Source organism: Dromiciops gliroides, chromosome 3 (genome assembly GCF_019393635.1).
Source record: "Dromiciops gliroides isolate mDroGli1 chromosome 3, mDroGli1.pri, whole genome shotgun sequence".
NCBI lineage: Eukaryota > Metazoa > Chordata > Mammalia > Microbiotheria > Microbiotheriidae > Dromiciops > Dromiciops gliroides.
Genome location: NC_057863.1, coordinates 485,401,322 through 485,417,960, shown reverse-complemented (window position 1 = coordinate 485,417,960; position 16,639 = coordinate 485,401,322). Strand labels below are relative to the sequence as shown.

Sequence of the window (16,639 nt, the reverse complement as noted above, 5' to 3'; positions counted from 1 at the left end):
GTGAATGTGGGATTGACATGGTCAGACTAGTACTTTAGGAAAATCACTTGGAAAACTGAACGGAGGATGGATTAGAGAGGGAAGAGATGAGTCAGGCAGACCAACCAGCAGGCTACTGCAACAGTCCAGGTGTGAAGTGATGAGGGCCAGTATCAGTGGAGAAAAGGGGACATACTGTACCATATTTGAGAGATGTTGCAAAGATAAAATCAACAGGCTTTGGCAACAGATTAGATATGGGGGGAGGGGTGGCAGACAGAGAGGAGACAAAGATGGTACCTAGGTTGCCAACATAAGGGAGTAGGAGGATAATGGTACCCTCAAAACTTTGGAAAGGGAGAAAGATGGTAAGTTCAGTTTTGGACATGTTAAATTTAAGACATCTATTGGACATCCAATTTGAGGTATCTAAAAGACAGTGGGAGACTAGGATTAAGCAAAGAAGTTAGGACTAACAAAGTAGATTTGAGAATTATCAGAATAGTAATGACGATTAAATCAATAAGAGCTGATGAACTCACCAAATGATGTGGTATGGAGGGAGAAGAGGAGAGGAGAGGAGAGGAGAGGAGAGGAGAGGAGAGGAGAGGAGAGGAGAGGAGAGGAGAGGAGAGGAGAGGAGAGGAGAGGAGAGGAGAGGAGAGGAGAGGAGAGGAGAGGAGAGGAGAGGAGAGGAGAGGAGAGGAGAGGAGAGGAGAGGAGAGGAGAGGAGAGGAGAGGAGAGGAGAGGAGAGGAGAGGAGAAGAGAAGAGAAGAGAAGAGAAGAGAAGAGAAGAGAAGAGAAGAGAAGAGAAGAGAAGAGAAGAGAAGAGAAGAGAAGAGAAGAGAAGAGAAGAGAAGAGAAGAGAAGAGAAGAGAAGAGAAGAGAAGAGAAGAGAAGAGAAGAGAAGAGAAGAGAAGAGGGCCCAGGACGGAGCCCTGTGGGACAACCACAATTAGTTGGCAGGATCTGGATGATCTGAGAACATGCAGTCAGATAGGTATCAAGAGAACCAGGAGATACTGATGTCCCAAAAACCTAGAGAGAAGACAGTATCAAGGAGAAGAAGGTGATCAACAGTCAAAGGGTGCAAAGAGGTCAAGAAGGAGGATTGAGAAAAGGTCATTAGTTTTGGCAATTAGGAGATCACTAGTATCTTTGGAGAAAGAAGTTTTGGTGGAATGATGAGATCAGAAGCTGGATTGTAGGGAGTAAGAGGAGATGAAATGGTACAAGTTTAGCCACAAAGGGCAAAGAGATATAAGGTGATGGCAGGAGGGAAAGCTCAAGTGAGGATTTTTCTTTTTGAGGATAGGGGAAATATGGGTATGCTCGTTGGTAGTAGGAAAGAAGCCAGTAGACAAGTAGAGACAAAGTGAGACAATAGGGATAACAGAAGGAGCAATATGTTGGAGAAGATGTAGGAATGGGGTAGGTTGTGTAGGTAGAAGGGTCTGACTTGGTAATGAATAGGGCCACCTCTTCATGTGAAATATAGGTGAAGGAGATAGTGACAGAAAGCATGTAAATGATAGATTAGGAGTAAGGAAGAAGAGGGAGCTCTTGGTGAATGGCCTCAATTTTTTGGTAAAATAGGAGGCAAGGATGTCAGCTGAGAATATGAGGGGGAAGGAACCATGACGGTTTTGAGGAGAGATGAAAAGGTTTACCTTTCTGCATGTTAACAACAAAGCCTAACTAGTTAAGAATCCTCAGTGGTTCCCTATGGCTCTAATATAAAATACAGCTTGCTCTGTTTGGCATTTAAAACCCTTCGCAACCTAGCTCTGGTCTACTTTTCCAGTTTTATTTCACATTAGTCCCTTTCCTGCACATTCTAATCAAACTGGGCTACTTCTTCTTCTCTACTCTCCACATTCCATTTTTTTATCACTTTTCTTGTGCATGGGCTATTCCCAATGCCCAGAATGCCCATCTTCCCCTCAGCCCCTTGGAATCCCAAGCTACTATGAAGGTTCAGCTGCTATTTCCTGGATAAGGTCTTTCCTGATACACACACACACACACACACACACACACCAGTTGTTAGCATTCGTCATCCAATAAATTACATTGCATCTGTTTTTGTTTGTAGTTATTTATCTGCTGTGTTCCCAGTAGAATAATCTCCTTAGGTACTGAGTCTGTTTTGTTTTTGTCTTTCTTTGTATCCTAAGAGACTAGCATGGTGCCTCAAACATTGTAGATGCTTAATAAATGATTTGTGAACGAATGAATGAATGAGTGAAAGGTAGGGATTTGGCTTAAAGTATTTTATCATAGATGATAACTTTTAATATAGCATCACATAAATCTATAGCATTGATAGCATAGGATAGTGGCTCTCAAGTCAGAAGATGTGAGTTCAAATCCTACTTCTGACACTACCTGGTTGTCCTTGGGCAAATCCTGGGTTTCTGTATCTGTCAGACTCAGAGATCCCTTCTTGACTGATGATCTGAAGATGCTTTGGTTGTAATACCTTGTACATAGAAAGTGCTTAACTTTAAATTAAATTTGATGAATTCTTTAACTTTTTAATTGAAAAATTAAGCATGTATGGTCATGTAAACAATTCAAGAATGTATCAGCAGATACACACAAACACCTCATATATGTGTATGTGTGCTACCTCCTATCTCGGAGATCTTAACTTTAAGTTAAGACTTACTGTCCAGAGGGCATTTCAAAGTACCTCAAGCCAGTGTCAAATGAAGTCTCTACAAAGATACAACTTGCTTATTGGGAACAAATAAAACAGAATTTTATCACTACCACTTCTGATTTTGCCATTAGAACCCTTAGAAGTACTTTAAAATCCATTTTTTCCAACATTTATTCAATTAATTGTTCTGAATTTATAAGCACCTTTCGGATGTTGTAATTTTGTGTTATCACACCATAGACATTTGTTGTTGAGTTATATAGAATAAATCATTCACCTTGCAAATAAAGTTGATACCACTAACTTGGGAAAGAATATGTTTTCAAATTGAAAGAGGAAAAAGGTATACTAATGTAGAAATAATTTGGAAAGAAATGGAATCTTGGGAAGCAGCCAAAATGATACATTCCTGGCTAATTATGTTTCCTGAGGTTAGAGATTGTGTCATGTTCACTTTTGTAGTTACTGTGCACCTAGAACAACACTCTTGCACATAAGAGCTGCATAGTCAATGGTTAATGTTTGTTCAATTAATACTACATAAAAAGCATTTTGGTTTGAGTGAAATAAAATCCCTCCTGAGAATTAAAGAAATTCTTGACTTTTTATTTTAGTTATGCAAAGCTCTGGTGACAGATTCAGAACTAAGGTTAAAAGCCTAAAATAAATAACCTTTTTAAAAAAAGCATTTGTCAAAGCTGCAATACAAGCAATTTCCTACTCTCTTATAATGGAAGGGTAAACAGCCAGCTAAATAAAGAACAGGTCTATAAAAGAAGGCAGAGAGGCAGCAGACCTGAGTTTAAGGCCTATCTCTGGATTTATTAGCTTTGTGATCACGGGCAAATCACATCTGATTTTCTATTTACTTATCTGTATAATGGGGATTATAATACTCAAACCATCTCCTTCCCAGGATTACTGTGAAGAAAGGTTTCTGAAAGCCACAAAGTGCTAAGTAAATGTGAGCTATGATTTACAGATCAAGAGCATGAATAATACCCATTTCAGTGATCTCTTTTGGAACATGGGAAAGTAATAACAGAATTTTTCCATTTATTTTACCAAAATATTTCGCCCCATGTGTACAGTATGGCCTTTTTCACTTTCCATTGAAGATTAAATAAGGTAATCAGATTTTTGTATCGGTATCTCTGACATTAACCACTTATTATATGAGTTTAAATACATCATAACCACTTAATGCCTCAATTTCTTCATTAGATGATCTTTAAGATCCCTTTGAGTGTTAAGTCTATAATCCTAATATAAACCTAAGAAGTCCAAATTTCATTGTGTTTATTTATGACTGCTTCCCTAATATGTCTGAATGAAATTCCAAAGTTGACTGTTAGTCTAGTATCATAGACTCTTAAAAATTATTTTTAATAAGAAAGGGTCACCTGCACATGGTATTTAAATATAGTTATATAACTATAACATAGAAATGGCCAGACCCTTCATAATTTATTCAGAATTAAGTGCCCTACCCCAGATATCATGCTCCTTGAGTATCTCCACTTTACATGTTCTGGGATCAGTTTCAGGTTGAGTTCAGAAAGTTCATTTCAGTCCAGGACTATTTCTGAACAGTGCTGAATGGACTCTGTCTTGGACAGAACCCTCCAGATTGGAGCAAACACTAGCCTGGACAGAGCATGACTTTCAATGCCATGCAGACATGGATTGAGCCTAAAAGCTCAATTTGGTCACAGATTCAGCTGGGTGGCTTCTGTCAGACCTTTTTCAATTACATAAATGTGCGTATGTATATATTACATATACATATGCATACATACACATATATGTGTATACACACCCATGCAGATATACACACATATGAGCATACATATTTATATATAAAAAGAGACTCATTTATAGACACATATATTGTTATATATGTATATGTGTATATATTGCACATCTACACAACACATACACATACACATACATATACATATGTTGTTCCAAATTTATAGCACCTTGCAGATGTTGTAATTTCATGTTATCACACCAAAAACGTATGTTGTTGAGTTATACAGAATAAATCATTCACCTTGCATACTTAATGAAGTTACTATCAACTTGGGAAATTCTCTCTCTCCCCTATATACATATGTGTGTATTCAAGTGCAAGCAGTTGGTGTGTCAACCTACATAGTGTCAGATGTCACATCATCTTGCTCAGTGATGTCATATTACCCTACTGCTTATATTTTCCACAGGTGTGAACTAATGACTTTCATCTGAGCACTGATTGCTTGAGCTACAAAATTGCTTACAAGTAACACTTTACTGGTTAATCAAAGTCAAGATGGAAAAAATACTTTCAGGAATTCCCCATTTAAAATATTTTCTCATATATCTCCAAATGTTGAAAAAAGTCCATTTCCTGGACTACAGATCCTTTGTAAATTCAAACAAGTGCTAGTAATGCTAATCCATTTCACATCCTTATCATTGACTCTAATGGAAAAGAGACTGTTCATTAAGTAGGATCCCATGATCCTAAATTTAGAAATGGCTACAATTTGGGAGAGGAAGATAACTAACACTTTGGAAATCAGGATTAAAATTCAAAATTATCTCAGACATATTAGGGAAGCAGTCATAAATAAACACAATGAAATTCAGTAGGGGGAAGTATAAGAAGAAAGAAAAAACTAGTCTAATATGAACTAAGAAATAATTGGTAAATAATTTAAGAAAAGGATTTCTCAAGACTAAACTAATTTTTTTAAAAAACATCATGTATATTAGATGTCATATAGACTCCTGGAGCTAGGAGGGAGCCATCATCTTCATATAAGGCAAGGGCTTATATGAAGTTGTTTGTTTTTTAAGCGAGGCAATTGGGGTTAAGTGATTTGCCCAGGGTCACACAGCTAGTAAGTGTTAAGTGTCTGAGGTCGGATTTGAACTCAGGTCCTCCTGACTCCAGGGCCAGTGCTCTATCCACTGCACCACCTAGCTGCCCCCTGAACTCGTTTTTAAAAAAATATTTTGATAACTATTTTAGTATAATTGGTTTCCTTTTGTAATCCTATTTTTTAATATAATTCCCATTGCATGTGTGTGTGTATGGCCAATGAGATATGGCCAATGAGAACTAGTTATTCCGTTTTGTTTTGTTTTGTTTTTTGTTTTGCCAAGCACTGAGAGTTAAGTGATTTGCCCAGGGTCACACATATTTTTTCATTTTATGCATTTAAAACTTTTATTCAGAGAAAAGGTTTATAAGATTCACCAGTCTGCAAAAGGAGTGCAAGGGGTATGTTGGATCCAGGACCAGGAGAATTGGCAAAATTTTAGTGTGAGCATTTACCCCCTTGGAAATCAGCAGACACTATAAACCAGGACTTAGTTTATTGTTTTGTTGGTTCTCTAAACTTAAGGAAGTGATTAATGTTGCTTAATGGAAAAAATGCTAATAACTAGGACTTAACTTAAAAGTGTGTTGTAAATACACTTTGGTGTTTAGAGAACTTGTTTTAAACATTTAAAAGCACACTACTGAACCTATGACAAAACAAAAGTTTGAGGACCCCCCTTCTAAGAGATCATGTTAGATCCAAACCCCTTGTTTTATACTTAAACATTTATTCCAAAGACATTGCTAGTTAGTTAGTGGTAGGACCAAGAGAAGTGATTCCCACTGAGTGCCTTTCCACTGTACCACACTACCTCCTTTCCACTTAGAGTCAGCAAAGTAGTGCAGTAGAGAGAGGTCTAGACTTAGAGTCAGGAAGATCTGAGTTCAAATCGAGCCTCAGATACTTACTATCTGTGTGGTGTTGGGCAAGTCACTCAACCTCTGACTCAATTTCCTCATCTGTAAAATAGGAATACTAATCGTACTATATCCCAGGGTTGTGAGAATAAAATGAGATCATATTTGTAAAGCACTTTATAAACTTTCACATAATTATGTAGGTAAGCCATTAACAGAAATCATAAACACAAGAAATAGTAGTTTGCAGAGCTTTACGTATGTTATCTAATTTGATCCTCACAACAACCCTGGGAAGTAGGTGTTATTTTTATCCCCATTTTACAGTTGAGGAAAAGAGAGGCTAAGTGATTTGCCCAGGGTCACACAGCTAAGAAGAATCTGATGCAGAAATTGAATTCAGGTTTTCTTGACTCCAAGTCCAGCATTCGTGCATTACACCTTGAAAAAAGTCATTGTTTGGACCCATACATGCAGAAGTAGTAATATCATTTTTCCTTGTATGGAGAAGCAGCTTGACAGTGGATAAAGGTATTAGACTTGGAATCAGAAAGCCATGGGTTCAAAACCCTCTTCAGATACTTACTGTGTTATTTTGGGCAAGTCACTTAACATGCCTCTGCCTCAGTTTCTTCATATATAAAATAGGGATAATAATATAGCACTTACCTCACAGGTTACAAGCTTTTAAAAAGTTATATAAATGTTATTATTATTATTATTATTATTATCTCATTATTCACATTTTAGTCAAAGGAGTTTAGATAGAAGCCGTCTTGGCACTGTATCCCGGACATTATTCATTTATGTTTACTGTTTTGTGAGTTACTGCTCAGGAAGATTGACGATGATGACATCTTGATACACCATACCTTATGGATAAGATTACCTTATTATGGATGAGTTACAAAATAAAATCTAGTTTTCCAGATGGAAAAGTCCACAGTTAAGGATACCTAAAGATAATTATCTCCATTGACTTCCTTTTAGGTAGTAAAAAGAAGAATGGAAGTCATTTCTTTGATTTTTTTTTAATTGGAAAAAATCTTTTCAACTCACAAATTATTTGGCTATAGGACAGTTTCTGTAAATTCTAGCTGAGGTTATTAATAGCTCTGGGACCTTGCATGTCACTCAAATACTGAACAGAGAAAAACGTACTGTATTCTTTTTTTAGAGACATTCAGGAACTAATATTCAGCAAAACAGTCTTCAAAAGGGAATTTTGCTCTATTTTTTCTTGAAGACATTACATTAGAGGACAAGTTATGAATAAAGTTAGTTTCTTAAAACACAGCAGAAAAAAGTAAAATGTTCTGTTTAGGCTGAAAGCCACAGACTTGTAAATAAACTTGAGCCATTTTATCTGTTGAAAAGCAAGATTGTCACCTATGAGGTGTCAAAATGAGATTGACACATAGTATGAATGGTGCTGTATGGGAAGGCTTATTCCCTGTTTAAAAATCATTCATTTTACATTTTATATGGATCTAAGTATTTAAGTGGCTATCTAATTTATCCTCACAATATCCCCTCATAGCAGTGAATAGGCAAGAAATACTGGCAGCATATTACCTTTATAGAGAAAAAAATTCAGGGGAAACTAAGTAACAAAACAGTGAGGCTTCACAATGACCAAGTTTCCTGATACAAATCATATAAATAATATATTATAAATGTGAGTTATTATTTGTTTCCTGTCCATCATATTTCCTACTCCACTATGTAGACCTATTAGACAGCAAACAAAAACTCCAGAATTATTACAAACGGCTTATAAAAAAAAAGTAGCCCTTTAGATTTTAAGTTTATACTTTTTTAATTAAAGTATCTGTTTGCTAAACTTTGGTTTTGCTTTTTCCTCCAAAGTGTTTCAATTTGCAATTTTATATAGCTATGTGATAGCTACATATAATCTATGTAATCTGGCTATTTAATATATGGCTATGTCATATAGTATAGAGTACAGTATATAATGTATATGATTATACATTATAATATACTATAAGCTATGTAATAGATATATAATCAGTAAATTGAAATTTCGCTATAATTGAAGTAGTTTATAACATATATATGCATTATAATAGGTCATTTACCTGATATTATCCTTGGTCTCCATTATTTCTTCTCATGAAATATTTTTCTACTAAAACACAGTTTATGTTTTCCTTTCTTCTACTCTGCTCTGTGCACACCAAAAGTCCAGCTCTCTCTGACCAGTGAAAATCCTTTTGTTAGGGATTATTCATTATCTGATGTCAGAAAACATGGTTGTGCTTATTCTTACATTCTGTATCTCCACTCTGATGATGATGATCACTTTCTTGAATTATATCTTTCTCCTTTCACCCCTCCCAGAAGTCATTGAGATGAACTACCACTCAGTAATTAGGAGGTCTTGAATTTCCTCGCACCAAATATTTGTTCATCTTCTGCACTCTTCTGGGTTCCTTTTACAAGGTGAAAAAAGGCAATTTTAAATTTGTTCTATTCTTACTCCCTCTCATCTCAGCAAGGATAGAGTACAGATGTGTGTCATTATTTCTTTTCTGATATCTGCTTTGTTAGATGAGTTCCGTGATCCTGGAAGAGAAAACAAGAAAGAGCAAAGGAGAGAAGTGAACAGAAGGGCAATGAAAAGTCATTCCCCCCAATATACAGTATTACCCCTCAGCTCCAGAGACTTTCTAATTATAAACTGCCTGATGCTGTGCAAGGCTGCCAAGCAACATGGAATTAGTCTTTCTCATATCTCAGCCTACAAGTACTCATCTAGCTATATCTATCTTTTTTAAAAAGAAAAATGTATCACTGTGATAGACTTAGCTCTTCTCAGCAATACAATGATCCAAGACAATTCCAAAAGACTCATGATAGAAAAGCACTCCACATCCAGAAAAAAAAAAAAAAAAACTGCGGAATCTGAATGCAGATTGAAACATACTGTTTCTACTTTTTTGTTGGGCATTTTTTTCTTTTTTGAGGTTTTTCACTTTTTTCTGATTCTTCTTTTACAACATGACTAATGCAGAAATATGTTTAATGTGATTGTACATATATAACCTATATCAGATTTCTTTCTGTCTTGGGGAAGGGGGAGGGAAGAAAGAGAGAGAGGGAGAAAAAATTTGGAACTCACAATCTTATAAAAACAAATGTTGAGGGGCAGCTAGGTGGCGCAGTGGATAGAGCACCGGCCCTGGAGTCAGGAGTGCCTGAGTTCAGGTCCAGCCTCAGACACTTAACACTTACTACACTTACTAGCTGTGTGACCCTGGGCAAGTCACTTGGCCCCAACTGCCTCACTAAAACAAAAACAAAAACAAAACAAATGTTGGAAAGTATCTTTACATGTAACTGGAAAATAATAAAATGCTTTTATGATTTAAAAAAAAAGAAAAAAGAAAAATGTATCTCCTGTGTTCCAAAATCCAATTGCACATTCTTCTATGTGTGTTCTTAGAGGACTCAGTCATTTACAAACAGAAGGAAACCTCAGGATCATCTTGTTCAACTCCCTCCTTTTTTGTTGTTGTGTTGTTTCAGTCATGTCGACAGATGAGGAAACCAAGGCTCAAGACAATGAAGTGACTTACCGAATTTCACAGCACTCAAATTTAAATCTTGCCCTTCTGACTCCAAATCCAGGACTCTGAACTAGGCATCTCTTTACATGTTTTATCCTGTTTGGCATCTGTCAACTGTTAGGAGGTGTTTCCACTTCATACATAATGATCTGTAGCCATCAAGTCAGAAACAAAGGCCCATAGACATATTTTTACATAAACAGGGAAGTTCAGCAAAGAGGTGATTTGGAGAAGAAAAATAATGAGTTCTGTTTTGGACATGATATGTTTGAGATGCCTACAGGACATCCAGTCTGAAATGTTCAATAGATAATTAATAATACAGGACTGAAACTGAGGAAGTAGACTAAGGCTAGAAATGAGATTGAGTAATATCTGTAATGGGATGATCATTCAACCCAAATTTGCTGAAGAACTGACCAAGTTGAGAGAATATGGAGGGCCTAAGACAGTGAAATCTTCAAGTTTGCAGATAATACCATATATTTCCAGGTACTAAACTAATCAGGATAAACTTCGAAAAGACTTTATGAGGTTGTGTTAATGGGCAAAAAACTAGCAGTTGATAACAAGAACATCTTATATTACTAAAGCACTTTACCTTTTCAAGGTATTTTTATATACATTATATCTCATTTAATTTTCACAATAATCCTATAAGGAAGGCAGGGCAATTATTATTACCATTTTACAAATGAGAGAATTGAGTGTTTGAGGTAAGTCAGTAAGCCAAGTGACTTTCCTAAGGCCATATGATCAGTAAGTAGTGGATCCTAAAAGGACTTGGATCTTCTGATGTCAAGTTTAAAGCTCTTGGTTCTACACTTGCCTCTCAAATACAATGTCCTTTGTTTTTATTTTTTCAGATGACCTTTTTATGAACTAAAATGGTTGTTTTATAGCAGAATCTAAGAACTAAAAAAAATTTAGTTTGTCTCTAAAACAATATATGGAATACAAAATAATTTGTTCCAGATAAGAAAGTATCTATAAAGAAAAGTGAAAAGCAAATTTACTATTCAGAGGAAAAGCATAATTGCATTTTAGAAATGCCATGAAAATGGAGCATACTTTCTCCATATCTTTGATGAACAATTCTAAGTATGGAGCACTAGCATTTCAGTATAACTTCATAATGTAGTTCCTATTTGCAAAATACATCTTTCCACAGCAAAATGTCCTGCAGCAGGGTGAGAATATATCATTGAATGTCTACATTACAAAAGAAAGGACGGTTTATTTGCTGTATATTCATTATGTCCTTCTCAATGTCAATAAAATGAGTCAGCAAAAAAAATAATTTGGTTAAAAAAGGGAATCTTTGCAAAAAGGATAAAAATCAGATTCTATCAATCAATAAGCAAAAAAAAAGTAGCAAACATTGCAAATGTTCCTAACAGCAACTATAGAGTTGAAGGATAAATTATTTTATTGGAAGGGACAAGGTCAGTGCCAATGTGACCACTATTTGACATCTATTCTTTGGCTAAGTGTATATAAGCATAAAGAATATATAGCCATAACATTAATGAATATCTAAATGTAAATTCTGGTCTTTGCATATATAGGATGCAAAGTTTTCTTTTAAATCTAACAAAATTATATCCATATTTAAAATTAAATTGGAAAAACTAGTTTTAAATGATTCCAAAAGACCCAACTCACTTTAATTTGAGTAATTTCCAAATTCATCACACAATTGAATGAAAGGTGAAGAGAAAACATCTCCTTGTTTATTGTTTGTCAATTACAAAAAAAAAAAAAGTATTTGACTCTCTAAAGCAAAATGAAATCTTAAAAACTCTCCTACAATATGATGGGTCCCATACATATGTTAAGGGGCATACACAATTCTTTGATAGATGCTACCACACAGATAATTTTGTCCTCTGATTAGTAATACCAAGGTACACATGAAACAACCCTTCAATAACCATTTATTAAGTTAAGTAAGTATCTAGCATGTACAAAGTACAATGCTATTCACTGGGTATACAAAGACAAAATAAGAAACATCCCTCTTGCCCAAGAAGTGTACAGTATATTGGGAGGATACAACATGTACTGACTTCAAGGTTACCATAGTAATGGCCATGATAAATACAATGGCCTTTTCTTAGTCTTTATGCTGCTGATTTCTGAGTTTTATTACACTGTCAACCAACCAATCAATAAAAATTTATTAAGCACCTCCCATGTTCTAGTCACTATGCTAACTGCTGGGGATTTTTTCAAAAAGCAAACAAAGGGGCGGCTAGGTGGCGCAGTGGATAGAGCGCCAGCCCTGGAGTCAGGAGTACCTGAGTTCAAATCCGGCCTCAGACACTTAACACTTACTAGCTGTGTGACCCTGGGCAAGTCACTTACCCCCAATTGCCTCACTAAAAAAAAAAAAAAAAAAAAGCAAACAAAGATAGCCCCTGCCTTCTGGGAACTCACAATTTGACAGGAGAGACAACACATAAACAACTATGCAAAAGCAAACAAAGGATTTCATACTTGATCCTGGAAGTGACAGGGAGCAACAAGAGTTGAATGAGTAGGAGGGTGACGTAATCTGTCAGCTATTTAGGAAGACCATCGCTTTCCTCCTGGATACTCTCTTCTCACTTGGTCTTCCTGACACTGCTCTCTGTCTCTGTCTCTGTGTCTCTCTCTGTCTCTGTCTCCCTCTCTGTCTCTCTCTATCTCTATCTCTATCTCTCTATCTCTCTTGCGTCTCTTCTTACTACTCTGACCATTCCTTCTCAATATCCTTTGCTGAATTATCCTTCTGTCCACTAATTGGGGGCATCTTCAAAGGTTCTTCTGTCTTTACTCTAGCTTCCCTCTCCTGGTGATCTCATTAGTTGTCATGGGTTCAATGATCACTTTTATGCAAATATATCCTAAATATACACATCTAGTCCTAATCTATCTCTTGAACTACAGTATTACGTACCCAGTTGCTCCATGGGTATCTCAACTTTGACATATCGAAAATGTAATTCATATTTCCAACCCAAACATATCCTTCCTCCTAAATTTCCTCTTTCTCTTGAGAGCATCACCACCCTCCCAGTCACCAAATCTGCAATCTTAGAGTCATCCTTGGCTCTTCCCTCTCCCTCTATATATAGTAAGTTGTCAAACATCATCATTTCTATTTCTACAAAATCTCTCATATCCATTTTGCTCACTTAGCCTTGCATTATCTTTCTAATTGGTCCTTATGTTTTTAGTTTCTGTCCCTTTTAATTCCCTACACACACACACACACACACACACACATACACACCAACATACACATTGAGCCTTCCAAACTAATTTTTTTTAAGATTTGATCATATTGTTCCCCTACTCAAAAATCATCACTGGCTTCATATAGCCTCTAGAGTATGAAATCATCAGCCTGTCATTTAAAGCCCTTAAAATATGTCCTACCTATATGTCCTGTCTTGAACTTTCATATTACTACAATTCCTATACTTTTCCAATCCAGTTATCCTGGCCTGCTAGAAGTTTCTTATATGAAACATTCCATCCCTCTCTCTTTGCCTGAGCACAGATAATGATCCTCTCATCCCTGGAACACACTCTTTTCTTGAAAAAACAGTCCTGGCTTCCTTCAAAGCATAGCAGAGGCATTACCACGTAAGCTTACATGAAGCATTCTCTGATCCTTTTCCACCCAGCTAGTACTCTCTATTTCTTGAAAATCTTTATGTATTTGTGTATATCTCCCCCACAGAATCTAAAGTCCTTGTTTTGTTTTTGTCTTTATGTACCCATAACCTAGCACTGGGTCATTCTTGCAGTAGGTGCTTATAATTATTTATTTAATGAAATCAAAATATTGAATAAGTGAAAGACAGTGAAAAGAGGGAGAGAGCCCTAATAACTAGGGGCATCCTAAAGGGCTTCCCTTATGAACTGACCCCTGAGTTGAATGTTGAAGAAAGCTGGAATCTATCAGAGAATGTCTGGGATAAGATTCTCCTAGCCTCCAAAAGGCAGATGAGAAGACCAGAAGGAATCACAGACCAGCAGTACAGCTTTGAAAGTTACATGTTGAATTTATTATGTATGTACTTAAAAAGAAAAGCAAGCGACTGAGAAGCAGAACCAGGAGAACATTGTACACGGTAACAGCAACATTGTATGATGAACAATGGAGATAGACTTGGCTCTTCTCAGCAGTGCAACGATCCAAAACAGTTTCAAAGAACTCATAATAGAAAATGTTCTCAACATCCAGAAAAAAGAACTGTGAATTATGAATGCAGATTGAACCATACTGTTTCTACTTTTGGACTGTTTTTTTTTTTCCTTCTTGTTTGAGGTTTGTCCTTTGTGCTCTGATTCTTCTTTCACAAGATGACTAATGTAGAAATATGTTTAATGTGATTGTACATATATAACCTGTATCAGACCGCTTTTCGTATTGCGGAAGAGGGAGAGAAGGGGGGAAGAAAAAAATTTGGAACTAAAAATCCTGTGAAAACAAATGTTGAAAACTATCCTTATATGTAATATGTAACTGGAAAATAATAAAATACTTTTAAAAAAGAAAAGAAAGCTCTATGTAATTGAAATCTGCAAGTTTCATGTATAATCCTTTCCTATTCTACCATGCATAAGGAAATATTCATTTTGCTCAGAATAAAAAATAAGATGGGGGCAACTAAAGGTGCAGTGGATAAAGCACTGGCCCTAGATTCAGGAGGACCTGAGTTAAAATCCAGCCTCAGACACTGGCCTTGAACTAGCTGTGTGATCCTGGGCAAGTCACTTAACCCTCATTGCCCCACCCCCAACCCCCAAAAGATGAACGTTTCAAAATAAGCAAACAAAAACTTTGAAGAAGAGTGAAAATTCTAAGAGGCAAGGGTGAGGAGTGAGTCCACGCAGAATACTATGTGTACGAAAACATGATGGTAAGAGATGGAGTGCCAAGTTTGAGGAATAGCAAGAAGGCTAGTTGGGCTAGAGCCAAAATGCGAAGGGCTTATGTTCAGCTGATTAATGGAAAACAGAGAAAAATCAATTCATTTTGATTTTTATATTACATGCATTAGAATTAGAGGACAAAAGTAGATCATGTCCCCAAACTGGCAACAACTATTGAAAAAAAATCACTGATTACAATCCTTAGTTCTATTGTGAAGAATATTCTCTTTTTAAATTATATAAAATATTAAACCCTGCACCTTCAGAAAACCTATCACACTATAAGAAGATACTATCAAAGGATGAACTCTTTTTAGAAAGTATATAATTCATACATGTGAAACTCATGCAAATGACTTTAATAATTCCACTGAATGAATAATTAAGAATGAATAAATCAAAAGCTTTATTAAACACTTGCTATGTGCTGAACAATATGCTGAGAATACAAAAACAAAAGCAAAAGGGTCCCTGCAATCAAAAAACTTAGATGAGACAACACATATGGGAGTAAATGCCAGGGGAGGGAGTTATGGTGATAAAGACAGATAGACAGTAGAATTATAGGGCAGTCAAGTGACACTTATTTTCCAGAGGCAATAACATTATTGATTTGATTATAATTCTCAAAGAAAGGAGTAAAAAGGAGAGGGAGAGTGGAGATATCCCTTCAGAGGCAGAGCAGAAAAATTGCTGGGTTGAAAATGAGGATATTTGGTCCCAGACCATGCAGAACACAGGTTGCAAAGAATTGTAATGTGAATAGTGAAAAAGTAAGCAAAGAAGTATTGATGATTCTTTCTAGGAATTTGATAGTAAAAGGGAGGATATATACAAGGGGATGGGATGGCAGGGTCAAGGTCTTTTTTTCAATGAGGAGGTAGATCTGAATGTGTCTATGCGGAATGAAAGACAAAAGATAGAGGAGAGGGGGGAAGCAAAGGAATAGAAAGAAAAAGAGGGGAAAAGAAAAAAGAAAAGGGGGGTAGAGATTGGTGAGAAGTGCTCATAGAGCAGGGAATGGGATCAAGGGAAATAAGTAGAAGGGTTGACCTTGGGAAGAAGAGCCATCTCTTCCTCAGATACAGAGGTCAGGGGGGAGAAGTCTGGGTTTTGAGTTGTGAAGTGATAAGTGTGGGAAAGGGGGCAGGGAGAGAAATTGTCTTGGAGGTCTAAGAAGAAAAGAAAAGGTTTGAATAATTGATGGAAGAAGTGGAATAGGGATTCAATCAAGGAAGAGTCAAAGGATTTCTGTACAATAGTGAGGGCCCAGTTGAATTAAAATAACACAAATATGTAGTGAACCAAGTCAGCAAGATGGGTAGACTTTTTCCAGATGCTGGAGAGCAGAAGGGGAGAAGGACAACAGGGAGGGTAATCCAGGGAATGAACATTAGGAAAAGGTGGCAAGAATGTGAAAAGGTCAAGGGTGGAGAAGAATGTATACTTGATTCTTTAACTGCAGGGTTTAGTACATCTTAAATTAAGCCCAGGTTCCATTTTAAGTTTTGACATATATGATCTCAGAAAAGCAACTGATATCATGTTGCATAAAATTCAGTACAGAAACACATTATGATGTACAGGGAACCATATAGCATTTCCTCTAATGCCCAGAATTGACATGGCATAGTCAGTTTCAAAATACAGATAGATGGTGCTCATGAAGACTCTAGATTCAATATGTCCCAAATGATACTACTTAATTATTATCTAAGCCCCAAGCATCCAACATATAGCCCACA

The 16,639-nt window shown here is 36.3% G+C and overlaps 1 long non-coding RNA gene across 1 annotated transcript in view; it reads right to left on the bottom strand.

The window, feature by feature from the left end:
- The window catches only part of LOC122746178, a 32,683-nt gene that overhangs the window by 8,673 nt on the left and 7,371 nt on the right, over positions 1–16,639 (bottom strand). The window contains exon 2 of the long non-coding RNA XR_006355516.1: positions 8,475–8,961. This is a non-coding gene — a long non-coding RNA (uncharacterized LOC122746178). The remainder of the gene's footprint in view (positions 1–8,474; positions 8,962–16,639) is intronic.